An 18,603-nucleotide genomic window follows, 5' to 3' on the forward strand; every position below is an offset into this window, starting at 1 on the left:
ATATATCATATTAATTTAAGGTAAAAGTTAAACATAAGCATAAATGAAATAGGGAAGTGCAATCTTACTTCTGAGATAAAAAGGCATGATAAGAATAGTATGCTTTTTGTTTTTTGCGTTTGAAGTATAGTTTGACCTTATTTTTTAAGATATTGTATTTTTATCTTGAGTTTAATTTCTAATTTATGGAAGCTTTCAAATGTTGCATTTTTATCCTCGAAGTCGGTTCTTATATGGATAGTAGATTTTACAAGTGATTTTACAAGTTTTACTTGTGCTCACTTTTAGTTTTCAGTCATTTTTTGTCACCATTAAAATTAATAGACAATCTCCATGTCATATTTATTTTTAGTTGATTCATTAAAAATAAACCCACATGCCAACCTTGACTATTATTAGTTGTGGAAAAGAAGCGCATATCTAGAAATGTAGAGAATAAATGAAAACTCAACTTACTGCTAATAAAAGTGTTAAATTTTGACCACAGAATCAAATGGAAACGGACTTAAAACATAGAGATAAAAGGGTAAGATTTGGAAACATATAAATTAATAGAAATTACACATTCAAATTATTTCCCCATAAGCAGCATAACATATGGGACAAACTTTAATATAATCAAAAAAAATTCTAGCATATGAAGTCAAGATAAGCATCAGTATACGTCCGTCCAGTTACAACGAGGGAGCTATTATTGTGATTAATAATGTTTTAAGAAATTGGATGATTAAAGTAAACAACCAGAGCCATAAGGAATAATTAAAATGATACAGCCAAAAAGAAGGAAAAAAGAGGGCTCTGAGTTGAGCAAGTTAAGAGAGGTCCTACATCGGAAGAATGGGGAATGGAAGAGGGGCGTTAGGAATATAAAAAGGAAAGAAAAAAGCAGTAGGAATTAAGGGAAATTCATCTTTGCGCTTGGGGAAATGACGCAGTTAGTGAAGTACTAACCGAGGCGCGTCAATTGCTGGTTGAGAACTATTTCCAAACCCTCTCTTAGGCCTGTGTTTGGCTCGGGCCTTCAAGAATTTCTGGAAGGGTTCCTTTTGGGGTTTAGCCCTTCCAACTTTTATCTTCCTAATTCTTAAACCTGTTTGCATTTCTTGTCGAATTTTTTTAAATACTTTGTTTTAGAGTCTCTTAAAAAATATAACAAAACGACAAAGTATTTACAATGTATGATACAATTCTAAAAACGAAAAAAATCTAGAGACCCACCGTGTAAAATACCAAAAATGCTTCGTCAATCACGCCGTCGACAACACGCACCTAATATATTTGCGATCGTTTAGATTTGGTTATTGTTTGGTACGCGATCGTTTAAATATGGCTACAATTTATCGTTTAATTTTGTTAGACGATCGTTTAATTTGGTTACGTTTAAATTTGGTTATATGATCGTTTAGGTTTGGGGACCCAAATCTAGACGATTTTTTAGTTGTTTTGGTACACAATCATTTAGATTTTTCTAAACAATAATTTTTTTTTACTTGTTTACATTTGGTTACCCCAATCTAAATGATTTTTTTTCAAGATTCTTTATACACAATCTTTTATTTTTTCTACACGATTGTTTACTTTCTTTTTTACACTAATCGTTTACATTTGGCAACTCCAATCTAAATGATTTTTTTCAAGATTATTTATATATGATATTTTTTTTACACAACCGTTTACTTTTTTACACGATCGTTTACATTTGGCTACTCCAATATAAATGAATTTTTTTTCAAGATTCTTTATACATGATCTTTTATTTTTTTTACACAATCGTTTACTTTTTTTACACAATCGTTTACTTTTTTTACACGATCGTTTACATTTGGCTACTCCAATCTAAATGATTTTTTTTTCAAAATTCTTTATACATGATCTTTTAGATTTTGCTATTTTTTGTATACGGTTGATTACATTTGATTACCCAAATTTAAACGACATAAAAAATAGGAAAAGAAGAAAGACAAAGAAAAGAAATCACAACGAAAAAAAGAGGAAAAGAAGAAATACAATGGAAAGATTAAACGATATAAAAAAAGAAGAAAAAAAAGAAGAAAGACGATGGAAAGAAATCGCAGCAGAAAAAAAAAAAGAAATACGATGGAAAGAAATTGCAGGAGGAAGACGATGAAAGAAATCGGGAGTAAGAGAAGAAAGATGGAAGGGCATACCTGAAATATTTTAAAAATGGTTAACTTTATGGGTTTTGTTACACGGGTCGAAAATAATTTGGTGTTTTGTTACATTTATGAAAGTTTCCATTTCTTGTATTTGATCGAAGATAAAAGAGTTATTTTTATTAGAAGGAATCTCTTCTCCTTCTATGTTATAAGTTGATTATTCATCTGAATCTTAATAATATTCTCTAATTTGAGATAAGTGCTCTCTAGATGTAGGTGAGTTTTCTCGAATTGGGTTACTAAAGCTTTCTATATTGAATGTTCTTCTATTCCTCCCGCTATTTCTATAGTTAACAACTAGAATAACAACTAAAGGAAATTTACAAAGATTTCACTATTTCACTTCTAGTATTTAAATAAATTATATTTAAATAAGCTTAATGTAATTAACTATTACCACAGATTTAATTAATTAACAATAATATTATTGATTATAAGATATATTAATTAGTAATTTTAAAGATCATCCTAAATACCTCACCGCTATTACACCACAAAAATGGTAACCAATGGAACACAAAATACTTTGGGGTGTTTGGCCCATAGATTTGGAATTGTGGGGTTGACATTTGAAGCCAAACCCATATTTAGACACTTGGAATAAAATTCTTAGGATTAAGAAACCAAACCCAGGAGTTTGGTATATGTTTTATTTTTTTTTCAGGGTCTTTTCAATAATATAACAAAACGTTAAGTTATTTACACTCTAGAGAACAATTTTAGAAATGGAAAAAACTCATAGGCCCATAATGCGAAATACCAAAAATATCCCAATAAACGCGCGATTAATCGTCTGCGCGCGCCCGACTAATGTTAATAAATGATTATTAGATGGCATCGTGTAGAATAATATAAAATTGATACACGATCTTGTAAATTACCAAATACATAAACGATAAAAAATAAACGCTAAACGATAAAAAATAAACGCTAAAAGATAACAAAATACTTTAACTAATATCTTTAACGATCGTGTAAACTATCTCTAACGATTATCTCATATGTAAGTCTGATCACGTTTGAAAATATAAACGATAATCATACACAATTCTGTACATTATATAAACGATAAGGTAATAAACAGTAAAAGATGATGAAAAAGTTTAAGTATACACGATCATGCGGAGAAATTTCAACGATCGTTTATATAAGTATAAATGAACATTTACAGAAACTCTAATAACTCGTAATTACAAAAATGCCATCAAAATGAAGGGACTATAAAAAGGTGAAAGAACTTGCTCAGACTTTTTCGTTCATCGTCTTCCTCGTCAATCGTTTATATCCTGGTAACTACTTCAACAGAACTGTCGCGATCAGAGATCTGACTTTCATATAAAAAGGTCTGAATCTATGTTCATTTCGATCTATCTCCATCATCTACATATATCTACCACGATCTATATCGCATACGAAAAGGTCTGAGTCTATATTCATTTCAATCTATCTCCATCATCTACATATATCTACCACGATCTATATCGCATTCAAAGAGGTCTTAATCTATATTCATTTCGATCAATATATTTTATCACGATCTATCTCACATACAAAAATGTCTGTTTCTATACTAATTGTATATTATTTCATTGAATATAATTTATATTAGTCTTCTTTTTTACAAATAGATGGTGAGCAAGAATCAACAAGCATCGTGTAGCAAATCAATAAGGTGTAAAGCAAAGACATAAGAAAGAAAATGAAGAAAGAAAATGGAATAAAGGTAACAAACTAGAATGTGAATATCTGTTTGTATAGCGTTGTATATTTGTGTATCTTTTTCTTTATAGCGCTCTGCATTTGTAAATTTGTTAAAACTTACACTTGTTTGAAACATACTATTTATTATGTCATTCAACAGGTGAAACACTATCCAAATGACATTATTATGGAAGAGGAACAAAAAAACCTTAGAATTATTGTATACTACGGTTTAGAAACATTGAATCAGATCAAGTCAAAAATAGACAAAAGAATTCTTTCTCGAGTTTTGACAAACAGTCCTTTTGGCCAGTTCCTTAACATTAAAATGGCCAAAATACCAACACAATTCCTGAATTTTCTATTAAGAAAACAATGTCATACGAAAAAAAACTAATGTCCTTGCTTTCAACTTCAATAGACATATAATAAAATTTGAGCTGAAAGACTTTTGTTTTGTGACTGGACTAAAAGGTCACAAATTCCCTGAGTTAAATCTAGGAGAAAGAAAAGAAAATGGTCTGAAAAATGCATTTTTTTCGTCATGATGACTTTATAACAAGAAGGGATATAGAAAGAACTTTCAAAGCATTGTGCAACGAGGAAGACTCATTGAAAGAGAAAAACTAGTTAACCTCTATATCTTAGAAGCATTTTTAATTCGTAAGCAGCAACACAACCACATAAATCTCCTACATCTAGACATATTGGATAATGAAGAAATCTTCAAAGGCTATCAATGGGGAAGGTTATCATACATCCTAACATATCAGTTCTTGAAAAAAGCATCCTACAGTGACAAGAATGTTGTATATCTTCAAGGGTTTCCTCTAGCTTTAGTCTATTAGGTTTTTGAAAAACCAAGACTTTCCAATTTAGATGTTAGGTTTGGAAGAAAGCTTGCAATGGAAGGGCCATCAATTGTAACGTAGGAATGTTTGGAAAAAAGTGACTGAAGGACTCTAAACACCGACATTTTTTAATCTAAGAATGTAAGTAAACTTAGAGCATGCTTTATATATGTCTATTTAGATAGACAATGAAAGATTTTCTATCCATGTCTATCTTGAATAGATGATGATATAAATCTATTACTGTTTATCAATACCTTTGTTACTTTTCACTAATAATCTAATATAATTTTATTTGTAGTTCTCCATGACACCTCTAGACTCATCAGAAGAAGAGTCTCAAACAATTTTGAGATATTTCAAAAATATTGAGAAGCAGGAAAGAAAAGAAAAAGTAGAGCAACAGGAAAAAAAGAGAAAGAAATGGAAAAACAATGAAACAAATAAAATGTTAAATAAAATAAGAGAAATAAAAAAAATCAAGAAAAAATAGAAACATAACAAATATTATTAAGACAAGGAATAAAAAAAATTAAAAGCATGTTGACAATGGTTATGACAAGCTTGAATATTCTACCACCATCAACCAAACTTCAACAACAGCAGAATGAGAAAGAAATTGCATATACAAAAGTCGTGGAGAAAAATAGACCACCTACTTGTAGCCTTGATATTTTCGATGATGATGAACAAGTTAATACAATGGTGAAGTATGCAACAACACATTGTCCTAGGTTAGTGCCTTATTCATTATGTACTTTTTTGTTTTGTTTAATGTTCCTCAATTTCCAAATAAAACACAATTATGTTGTTTCTTTTTCTTTACAGGAAACTGCTGTTTTGGAAACACAAAGTAGTTTGGAAACAATAGCAACTACAAATTTAGAAACACCCAAAACACAAATATTGTCGCAGGTTTAATTCTTTTCGAAACAATAAATATAACTCGTATAGACAGATATAATTTATCTGTTTGGATGTGTTTTCTTCATGATGTCTCTGAACATTCTTACTTTATGTGCTTGCAGATAGATGAAGAAGACGAAAAGAACAACTGATTTATTCATTTAAGAACAAAAAACACACGTATTGACATAGGTTTTAATTTGTTTAATATACATCTGGTTTCACAATCATTTAATATAACTAAACGATCGTTTATATATTTCACACTACTGTTCGTTTAGTTTGTAATTCTTTAATTTATATTTTTTTAATTCTTTACTACTCAACTGGTTTCATGATCATATATACATATTTAAACGATCTTTATATTGCACAACTGTCTACATTTTCTTGCACAATCATTTTGACAACATATTCTCTTTTTACATTCAGATAATTGAATTTAAAGATGGAGAAAAAGAAAAAGAAGTTGAAAATAGGAGTCAGGAAGATAACAAAACGAAGCCAGATTCAATTGGAAAATATTGTAATTGTTGAAGAAAAAGAAAAGAAAAACAAGGGGAAGAAAATACAAAAGATACAATAAAAAGGAAAACAAAAGTTGATTTAAGAGGATGAGGTTGATAATAACGAAACTGAAACTGAAGAAGAAATTGACACTGATAGCAGTCAAGAGCATTCACCACAAGAAGTTGAAACAAAAGAAAACAAGAGAGAAATTAAAGAAATGCAAAAGGAAAATAATGTTCGTCAGCAAAAAAAGACAAAAGTCTCAACACAAGAAGAAAGTAGCAAGAAAAACGAAAAAAGAATGTCAACTAAAAAATACATTGATACTGCTCCATTCTTCGACCTACAAATTTCTAAATATTTTAGAGATGATTTATAGTGTTTGTAAAGCTTCAAATCTTTAAATTTAACTTTAAAAAATTTCTATATTTTATATTTGAGAAATTTGTATTCCATTTCACTCTTTATATCCTCTCACTATCTTGTAAAACGTATAAAGGGATCAATTACATTTATTACCACAATCTTTTATATTCAACAATATTGTCGTTTAATTGTATAAATACATAGTCGCTTAAATAATATACTTCTCGATCGCGTAAATTGTACAACATCATCATTTAACAACATCTTATAAATGATATCCTACATGATCTTTTAGTTGTACAACATCATCGTTTAACATTATATGTTTTTCCCATCGTTTAACAATGCGATCAATTACATCTTTTTAAAGATCGTTTTGACTTAATTACACGATCGTTTATATGTTTATATATATATATATATTAAATAGTAAGGAATGCGATTCAACATTTTAAAAAAGGCATGTGAATTTACAATATTGCCCCTTTGGTAAAAGCAATCAATATATACGTACCGCCTTCTTCGTTTTTCGTCACTTCGCAATACACAAACGCACTGATCACTCAGCTTTTCATCTCAAAGATTTTCTATTCCATTTTTCTCTTTAACGTCAAAAGATATTTTCCTGAACTTTTAATACTATAACATTAAGCTTCATCTTCTTAATATTTCAAACGTTTCAACTTCTGTCTTGCAAACTATTGTTTCGTTCTTAAATTCTTATTCTTAAGCGTTTAGGTTTTTGGATTCGTTTAAACTTCTATTCTAGAGATTGATAAATGTTTTAATTTATCATTACTTACCGATTAATTATATTACGAATGTTTTTATGTTTGGATTAAACAATCTGTTACATCAAGTAAACGATAATTTAATTTTAGGGTTGAGGGTTTAGTGTTTTATAAACGATCGTGTACATAACGAAAGTATATTATGATCATTATTTTTAGGATGGCTGTACCTAGCGAAAAGTACTTTTCTGCCACTGTCTCATGCCAAGTGCACAAGATTGGCAGTCTTATTAAGGATAAACTGACGAAGGAACAACTGCAGATGTTCGACAAAACAATTTTTGGTCCATTGTTGAATATCAACATGCTCTTCAACAGCCAGTTAGTCCATCATTTTCTTGCTGAGGGCAGATACCTGAAGAAGCCAACGCAAATGGAATCTATTTTTTAGTTTTGGGGAAAAACATCTATTTCACTCAAAAGGAATTCAACATCATAACTGGATTGTGGCCAACCAATGTAACATTGGAGAAAGATTATGATAATAAGCACCTACAAAGCCTTTTATTCGGATAAGAAAACAAGAAAATAATAACATGCTTGGAAGTTGAGGAAATTTTCAAGAATTTTGAGTTTACAAATGATCTTGATGCTGTGAAGGTCGCCTTGGCCGTTTTTATTGAAATTGTGATGTCGGGAATGATAAGAAAACACAGTTTGATATGGATATTTTAGGAAGAGTTGATGATGAAGAAGTTTTTAAGAACTTTGATTGGTCAACTTTTTTATACACTCGTTTGCTCAACAGTTTGAAGACAAGTCTACAAGGAAAAAAGAAGCATATAAGTTAAAGAAGACGAAAAGTTCCAAAGCAGTGACATACTACAACATCAAAGGCTACGTGCTTGCTTTTCAGATGATTTCTATTTGTTACACTTTAATTAAATACAAACTAAACATCAAAGTTTAACATATTTGTTTAAATGTTTTAGGTGTGGGCTTATGAAGTACCCTCAACTGCAAGTGAGCACTTAGCCACAAAAAACAGTAAGGGATCAATCCCTAGGATATTAAGATGGAATTGAACACAAGCTCCATCTTACAAAATGTTGCAGAAGAACAAAAATGTAAGTAAAACTTGTCAGCGATCGTTTAATACAATTACACGATTGTTTACAATTGAACATATACGATCGTTTAGCTTAATGCAATATCGTTTATATTGAATACCATATGTAGTATCGTATTATTTTATAAACGATCATTTATATTAACAATTCTTTGATTGTAACATTGCAGACTGTTGTTAAACCTAAACTGAAACTATCAACTCAAGAGAAAGCTTTCATGGAGATTCGAATTCGAGGGATGATAACATGGAAATGGATGACGCTAAATCCATTTCAGATATTAACAACAGTGATACCAATACTTCTGATGATGCAATGAACAATAAACCATTGGAGCAATCAGACTCATCTCAACAACTGTTACCACGAAGGAAACAAAGACAAATAGTGGATAACCAGTATGAAATGCATCAAATCACCAACAAGAAACGTTGCACATCAAAGAAGTCCAATGACAAAGAACAACAAAGTCATTCGAAATCCTACAAAAAACTGAAGAAGGAAATAAAAGAAGTTCGTAAGGACTTATTCACACTGACTTATATAGTCTCTAAGATGGATGACACAATTAGAAAACAGTCATTGGAGTTGTCTGAAATGAAGTAGATGTTGGAGAGATTGGTCCAGGTAAACTTTGTTTTCATAAAGTATTTCGTTTATCAGTTGTTTAAATAAACGATCGTTTAACTAAAATATCCAATCGCCTATCAAATTTCAACGATCATTGATCAAAGTTACACGATCGTTTAGATAGGATACATCATGTTTACTTTTATATACACGATCGTTTAACAATAATCCATTTTTTTAATTTTATTTTCATTTTTATTTGATTATTAGAATCAAAATCAAAATCAAGAGAATGATCATACTCATCAAAATGACAATGATGATCATCAAAATAGAGAAGATATGATCACCAATGTAACGACCCAACTTTCCGGACTAAGCTGAGGTCACTACTCAGTACTAAAACTCGACCACAAAACACACAACTCATAAAGGACCAGTTACGATTCATTTAAAAACGTTTTATAATATTATAAAAGCAGTTTCGAGCCCTATTTTAAATCACAGTCACGAGAGTTTCAAAATACAGTACTCAACTCATCAAACACGAAATCACAAAACCAAATATTTTAAACATGACTCGATCCAACAAGAAAATAACGAATAACAAAATACATCAGTGGAAGCATAAATAAAACCAGACGCGTCCATATGGCCTTCACGCATCCTTCTTGCCTCTCATCGGTCTGCCCCTCGCTGTACCCTTACCTGAAAAGTTAAAGAAGAGAAAGGGTGAGTATAAAATATACCCAATAAGGGACCCACTACTGGGCCCGTTAGGGAACAACAGTTAACTTCCTATTCAGGGGTACTCTACGTAAACAGTCTAGTGGTTCCATAGAACGCACATATCAGTCTCGTGATCCCGAAGGATGCACGTATCAGTCTAGTGACTCCGAAGGATACACCTATCAGTCTAGTGATCCCGAAGGATGCACATATCAGTCTAGTGATCCCGAAAGATGCACATATCAGTCTAGTGATCCCGAAGGATGCACATATCAGTCTAGTGATCCCGAAGGATACACCTATCCGTAAGGTACACTACCCCATAGATGAAGCTAACTGTTACCCCTCAGTCCATACTGAACCGTCTACAACAGTCACACTTCGACAACATTCATATTACAATTTCGCCATAGGCTTCGCCAGTCAGATAGTATAGGTTTAAACAACTACATCCTCAGTTGCTATATGCGTTTCTAATTCACACACCATGGTGATCTTCCTTAGATCCAGTCAACTAGTCAAATCAGAATCGGACCCATAGTCCTTCCACGACATAACTCCATGATCAATATCCAGACAATAGACTACCACATACGTAACCTTAAGACTTTAAAGTCCATCGACATACAATTCCAGTTCACAACGTAGCCCATTAACATAACTACAACATACAGAACATCCGGGCATCGGTGTCTATCCGTAAACAACTCCTTACACCTGATGGCACACAAGCTACAACTAGCGGTCACGTTACCTTTAATCAGACAAGAGCATAACAGCGATACTTAATAGTCAAACATGCATCAATTCATTCAGTACAGTTACTAACGTGTAATCCCCTATGGATTACTACGCTTCCAGCCTCGATCCAAGGTCCAGTAGTAGGAAATCCCTTACCTGATACTTGGTTATGCCCCTCGATCGAGTCCACGCTCAACGAATCCACCTAAACGAAATCACAAGGATTTTAAACGATGATACTAGTAAAAGTCATTTTTAAATGGTCCTAAGCAACATTCGTTGACTTACCCGAGAAAATGAGAGCTATCTCCAAATAAGCCTGCCACGAAACCCGAGAATTTGAGCGTCAACTCCCTAATACCTTCAAGGAACAAAAAGTAGGACCAAGTCTTACTCCAATATTCAAACTCGAAACGGTCATAGCAACATTAGGAAATTTACCAAAATAATCCTTACCGAAGACTCATCGTGACCCGAAGTGGAGGGAGAAAATGGCTTAGGTGGCTCGGCTCGGCTCACCCTCGGCTCGGGGCTCAGCTCAGCTTGACTCTCGACTCGCGACTCGTGGCTCACGACTCACGGCTCAACTCGGCTTGACTCGGCTCGCGGCTCGGCTCGATCTTTGGCTCGCGGCTCAGCTTAGTCTTCGGCTCGCGGCTTTCTCGAAACACCCGGCGCACACGCGAATGACTACCTTGGCTGCGCGCGACGACGGACGAAATTTAACACAAGGACGGCGGCCACGGTCTGCGGTTTAGCCTGGACCTTCTGGGTTGCACCGGACGGCACACGAAGGAGGGGATGCCACTTGCGGTAGAGACAGAGGCGGCCGGCAGATCTGTGGTTGCTGAGATCGAAAGGAGATCGGAAATGGATGGGGTCGCGACGGACGAACGCTGGAGCGGTGAGGTTGCCGACGACGGAGACGGAGACGGTACCACCACAGAGAGGGAGACGGAGACGGAGATAAGGGATGGCGACTGGCGAGTGCGGAAGAGAGAAGGCTGGAGAGACAGCGGCGTTCGTGAAGACGAGGAAGAAGAAGACGAAGTCGGGGGGGCGCGCGCGGCTAGGGTTGTTTTTTTTTTTAAAAATTATTATATATATATATATTAAATAATAATAATAATTAATAATAATGAATATAATATTAAATAATAATAATAATATTAATATTAAATAATAATAATAATAATAAATAATAATAATAATAATAATAATAATATAATTAATATTATATTATTATTATATCAATTTACAAGATATTAAATTTAAAGAAATTCATATTCCTAAATTTCTTTTTCTACCCTATTCGAAGGAACCTGAGAATTTACACCAAAATTTTAAATTTTCGAAAAATCACACAAAATGATAAAAATTACCTCGAAAAATTCGGGACGTTACAACCAATGACCAACCATATATTGAAGAACAACATACTGAACATCAAGAGAAAACCTAAAAGATAACATTTCATTCATTGTTTACTGCTTTATATTGTTGAAAATTGCTTACATTCTAAATAAGTAACTGTATTTTTTCTTTATTCTCATTTTTTTCTCATTTTGTTTAGGAAACATCAAGAGGAATCAGGTAGCGATATTAGCATAGACGGCAGGGATGTAGACTTGCTATTGACTATAAGACATTTATTGGATAATATAAATAGTCAAAATCAGAAAGAAAAAGACCTGCCAGAAATGATTACTACCCTTCCACTTATGATTCAACCTTTTCCACTTTGTGTGATACTACCATCATCAAGTAGTACTCTCAAACAACTTACAATGGCTCTATTGGATCAAATTGTACAAATTCATGAAGTGTCACTATCAATTTCAATTGTAAATGAAGAATGTCAACTGGTATGTATACACAACAACTGTGTAGTCCTTTGAATTAAGAGTTTGTTTCTTATCTAATATTATGCATTGTAGAAAATACAAGAATATGATCAAGCAGTTACTTTGGTTGAGATAGAAAAAGAAATTGAACAAGTAACTGAGGATCAAACAATTGGAAATGTGTAGCAATCTACCTCAATTGAAAAAAATAGAATCTCAATTGGTATGTATACACAACAAAATGTGTAGTCCTTTAAATTAATAGTTTGTTACTTGTCTAATATGATACATTTCAGGAAAGACCAAAACAACAGGTTGAGATTCAAAAAAATGATGAAGCAGTTACTTTGGTTGAAAATGAACCAATAACGGAGAAAGAAAGTTCTACAATTGATTTAGAATCTATATTGGTATGTATATAAAAGAACTTTGAAGTACTTTGCATTAATTATTATTGTTTTTTATTTTTTCCTTAGTTAACAACATTGTGCATTAAAGAAAATAAATGAACAACAAAAACCAATGAAGAGAAGGAAACTATGTAAAATAGCAAATAAAAAGGTGTTTGATCAAGATCAATAAGTTAATCCGCCCATAATATCTACTGAGATCATATCAGAATCTACAATACTTGTTCCAGATGTCGAAATCAGAGATGTAGATAAATATGATCCCATGTGGCAAGTGGATCCAAAATTATGGAAGGCATACTTATCTTGGAAAAGATAAAAAAAAAAAAAAAAAAACTCATGAAGAAAGGAAAGTAGTGTCCACAACCAGAAAGAAAAATTTTTTCAAAAAACTTGAAGAAAGCACATGGATACTAGGAGCCGTAAGTACTATTTCCAAATATTATTTTATATATAAAACTATATGATCGAGTACAATATACTTTATCTAACCAAACGATCGTTTATATATATTACATGATTGCTTAGTAAGGAAAAGAATGTTGTAAACGATCACTTGTATTTGCTAAACAATCGCTTCTATTCACTAAACGATCATTTATATATATATATATATATATATACACTACACGATCGCTTAGTAAGGAAAATAATGTTGTACGATCACTTAAACTATCGTTTCTATTCACTAAACAATTGTTTAATTTTTTTTGTAGACCATGGATTTGCTATTGTCCCACTTGCAGAAAATATGTTGCATATCAAGCAACTTTGCAAGTATACTTTTAGAGTAATAGATTCGACGTTTATAGTAAGTTGTTATTCTTTAATTTTTTTCCTATAAAAGTTAAACTACATAATTATATTTTGACTAAATTTTTTTACTTGTTCTTCAAGACTGGAATCAATAAACAACACTGAATGTTTGGAAACGATTTTTTGATACTCATGTGCTGACAGCAGACAATAAGAAAGCTGAATGGACAGACACAACAAAACACTTAGAGCTATGGACAAAATCAGTTTTGGAATACTATTTTAATACAGCTCTTGGTGATTTCCAAGATAAAGAAGGGTGAGGAGATGTCAACTATGTGATTGGATGCATCAACATAAGAGAACACTGGTTGGCTATTGCAGCTGATATGAGGAAATGCAAGATCTACGTGTTCGACTTAATGCCAAAATATGTTGAGAAAAAACTTGTTGATAAAGCTCTTGAAATGCCTGCACGATGCATCCTCTCACTCGCAATTGTAATTGGAATGAATCTCCATTCAAAACATTTCAAATATAGTCGTTGGCCAGTAGTCAGATCGAATACCATATTACAAAAAGGGCGTTCATTAGATAGTGGCATTTTTTGTTCAAAATTTATTGAATGCCTTGTAACAAATGCTGACCATGATTGTCTAACTATGGAAAACATGAAATTGTTTAGACAACAATATGTACTGAAACTTTGGACAAATAAATACTTTTGGTAAATAAATGTATATTTGGTTCTTGTACTTTTGACTGAATCTTCGTATTCGTTTAGATAAATATCACAAAACAATTGTATAAAGATATAAAAACATTCGTGTAGAAAAATGTTCATCGTGCATATATCTTTAAGCGATCATTTAGTAAAGTCTAAACGATCTTCTTAATACACATAAACAATATTAAGCGATCGTTTATAAACCACACTAATATCTAAAGAATATTAAACGATTTCCTAAATGTAATGTGAAGAATATTAAGCGATCATTTACAAATCACACTAATATCTAAAGAATATTAAGCGATTTCCAAAACGTACATGTAAAGAATATTAAGCGATCGTTTATATGTATCATACTAATGTAAAAGATCATGCATATATCTTTAAGCGCTCGTTTAGTAAAATCTAAACGATCTTCTTAATACACATAAACAATAGTAAGCGATCGTTTATATATCTAATGTCTAAACGATATCAACTCTCCATCAAATTTAATATCAAACGTGTATACTTAATAATGAAAGAGAGAGAGGATGCATTTTCATTAATTGTTCAAACCTTGCCTTGCTTACAAGTCCTACTATTATGTCCTTTACAATTATAATTGGAACATCTGGTTGAATTACTAAATTCGTCAACAGATGGAATTCTTTGTTTTCTTGGTCTTCCAGTTTGCCGTTTAAAGACTGGAGGTAATATTTTCATGACAGAATCTACAACTCTCCAATCAAAATGAGATCCAACAGGTTGAATACAACCATTTTATGTTGCTGATAGTGTTTCTCTATAATAAAACTCAGATACATAAAAATAGGTATCTAAATTAAGCATTCGTAGAATAGCAAGAGCATGTGCACAAAGAATTTCTTCAACATCCCATACTCGACAACTACAACATCTCACGTTTAACTTCACAATAAACTGTTGAATTTCATCCGTAACTTGGTATTCAGTCGTACTTATTGGATCAACCTAATACATAACACAAATAAGGACAATTAATAAAATAAGAAGAAATAGATTTCAATCTCTGTATACATTAAATATATATATAGATATCAATCTATCAGTGCCTATATGAGACAGGAACAGATAAATTGCTATCTTTATCTATTGGATAGACAAAGATAGCATAGATAAAGATAGCAATATATCTTTAACTGTCCAAGATAAAAAAAAATCTTACCAATAATCTTCTCGACTTTTCATGTTCTAAACGCAGAACGTTCTCAGCCTAAGAAGTCAAATGACTCTTCATTGTAGAAGCAGCTTTAGTTTGTTCATAAAACCACTTTTGCAATACATCTCTAATTGAACAAAGCATCATAGCCACATGTAGTTCTCTAAGACCTTTAAACACTGAATTTACACTTTCTACACAATTTGATGACATCATTGTATACCTTTGTCTACGTGAATATGTCCCAGACCACTTCTCAAAACCAACACTACTAAGACAATCTCTAATATTTGAACAAACAGACTCCATGCATCTCATGTGGTACTCAAATTCTTCAAGGTGTAGGCATAAGCACAACTAAAGAAATACTTATCAAGTGTGGATCCTTAAAATGGAGTTTCAAGTTACTTAAAAGATGTTTTGTGCACACTTAATACTCAACATCAGGAAACACTCTTAAAACTCCTTTGAGGATGCTAAGATGCCTATAAGAAACAATGACTAAATTAGTCCGCTTTGAAAAACTACCTCGTATCTTCTCAAAAAACCATGTCCATGATACATCATTTTCAAAATCTACAATGGCAAAAGCAAGAGGGAAGATTTGGTTGTTACCATCTTATAATGAGGCTGTTAATAGGATGCCACCAAACTTACACTTCAAAAATGTCCCATCAACAGAAATAATAGGTCTACAATATTTCCACCCCTCAATTGATGCACCAAAAGCCATAAAACAAAACTTGAAATGACAATTATCATCCATTTCTAAAGCAGTGCATGTACGTATAATAATTAAAAACACATTTCTATCAGCACAAACCAAAAAGAACAGAAAGAATATGAAAGATGCCAATATTGGTCTATCTAGATAAACTGTGATATTAGTCTATCCACATCTATTTGCAAATCAATTTAAATTTGATGTACAAAACTGATCATACCTGGGTTAGATTCAACCAATTTATCAAAGAATCCTGGAATCAATGCATACGATTCAACTGTGTCACCATGTACTATCTTTACCATATGTTCTTTTGCCCTCCAATATTACCTCCAAGATTTGTACGAGCCTTATGTACAATCTCTTTAGAAATGGAACGATCAGTAGACGTGAATCTAAAATCATCTATCAAACAATTCCCAATTACTGTTGAAGAAGCTTGCATGTGAAAACTTTCGGCAGTACTCAATGAACAATCATGGTCAGAAGTGTATTTTCGTAGCATCCACAAATCACTCTTCTTATAACGAGATGCCCTTACATACCATTTGCAGCCTTCTTGCAGACATCTAAATTCAAGAGATCTCAAATTTGATACTGTAGTCATAAATTGAAAGTTGTTCTTCACTGCTATTATGCAAAAACACTTTGAAAGCACTTCTTTACTTTATCAAATAAACTCTTTTCCTTCAAATAAGAATAATAAGAGATGTCTATTTTAACTTTATCATTTGAAACAGAAGAAGAAAAACCTATATTCAGTGACGTATCAACATTCTCATGTACACTACTAGGTGAAAGACATTCTCAAACAATTAACACTTACATAGGCAACTAATGGATGTCTACTAGTTGCATCTTTAACAAAAGCTAAATACCAAGAAACATCATTTTCCTTCTTTATTGGCACCATAGTTTGAACATTACTTTTACCAAAAATCAAGGAAAACAGATAATTCTACTAATTCATCCAATTCAAGTTGTTCAATAAAGCTGACTCGCATATCTACCAAAATTCTGGACACTGAGTAATTCTCATAAACATTGCAGTCATTCCATTAACCTCCATAAAAAACAATAAAAGGAATAGACATTCTAAACTGGAAAAGAAAAAAATATAATTAGGTATTTAATAAGAGAATACTAAACGATCATGCAAAGAAGTTAATAAATATTAAAGGATCGTTTAACACCAACAGACGATCGTATATAATAAATTTAATCATCGTATAGAATAAGTTATATATGATCGTTTAAAGACACTGATCGTTTAAACCATCGTATTGAATTTGATACAATATTGTTTAAAGATACTAATCGTTTAAACCATCTTATTGAATTTGATACACGATCGTTTAAACAATCGTATTGATTTTGATACACGATCGTTTAAAGACGCTAATCATACAAAATATTGAAAATTTTCATGTTCATAAAGATGACGATCGTGTTAATATAGCAAAACGATCGTCTGTATATTGTTAAATAATGATGTTGATAGAGGTAAACAATCAAGTAATTCAATGAAAATTATCTTGAAAACTTCAAACTATCGATCTTCATTATGAAATACACAATTCTTACAGTGATTCTTAAAAGTTCAAAACGAAAAAAACAAACTTTAAATTCTTACAAACAACAAAAAACAAAAACGACATTCATACTGAAATATAAATTCTTAAATTGACGTAAACAATAATCAAAATCTTCAATGATCTTCATAACCAAATATAGGATGTCTTACAGTAATACCTACATATTCTAAACATTCTATCTTTACGCCAAAATAGATAATTCTGAACGAAATTTAATAATCAACTAAATAGTTCAAAGAAAAAATAATATTTAGAATACTCAACGAAACCAAAATCACCGAGACGATATTAACAGAGCAATATACACGATCTTGATTGTCCAAGATGACAAGAAGAGAAACAATGTTATCAAAGATGATGGATATGTGAGCGAATGTTGTCAAAAATTACGAAAAAGGAAAAGAATGATCAAGATGAAAGATGTATAAAAGACGAGATGAATAACTCATAAATAACGAGCGTGAAAAAATCGAGAAGATGAAGAAAATCATATTTAAAAGATCGTTATAAAAGATTAAGGGCAAATAAGAAATTCTTAAAAAATAATTTGCCTTAATGGGCTTGTTATATGGGTCGTAAATAGTTTACAGTTTTGTTACATTTATGTAAGTTTCCCTTTTTTTTTAATTGAATGTCATATGTTTTAGAAAAAATTTCACTTCAACCTCTTATCAATGATCATTGGCAACCATTGGCAACAAACGTTAGCCAACTTCACGATCAACAATGATGACCGATCATGATCGATCGACGATCTTGATAATAGATCATCTTAACCGTCTCAGCTCTAGATCATCCTAATTTTTGGCTACGAATCGTCTTGACTGTTGACTATTGACGTCTTAATAGTTGGTTACCAATCATACTGATCGCTGGTGACCTGCAACTATGAATGTTACTATCGTTGGATGAACATCTTGATCGACAACAATCAATCGTTATTGTTAATTAT

General features: G+C 31.9%; 1 non-coding gene across 1 annotated transcript; it reads left to right on the forward strand.

Annotated features, from left to right (window-relative positions):
* The first annotated feature begins 908 nt into the window (after nt 1-908).
* LOC127144095 (U4 spliceosomal RNA) lies at nt 909-1,059 on the forward strand. The gene has a single exon (XR_007815718.1). It is a non-coding gene; the product is annotated as a U4 spliceosomal RNA (small nuclear RNA).
* The last annotated feature ends 17,544 nt before the right edge of the window (nt 1,060-18,603 follow it).

The sequence above is a fragment of the Cucumis melo genome, chromosome 11 (assembly GCF_025177605.1).
Source record: "Cucumis melo cultivar AY chromosome 11, USDA_Cmelo_AY_1.0, whole genome shotgun sequence".
NCBI classification, from domain to species: domain Eukaryota; kingdom Viridiplantae; phylum Streptophyta; class Magnoliopsida; order Cucurbitales; family Cucurbitaceae; genus Cucumis; species Cucumis melo.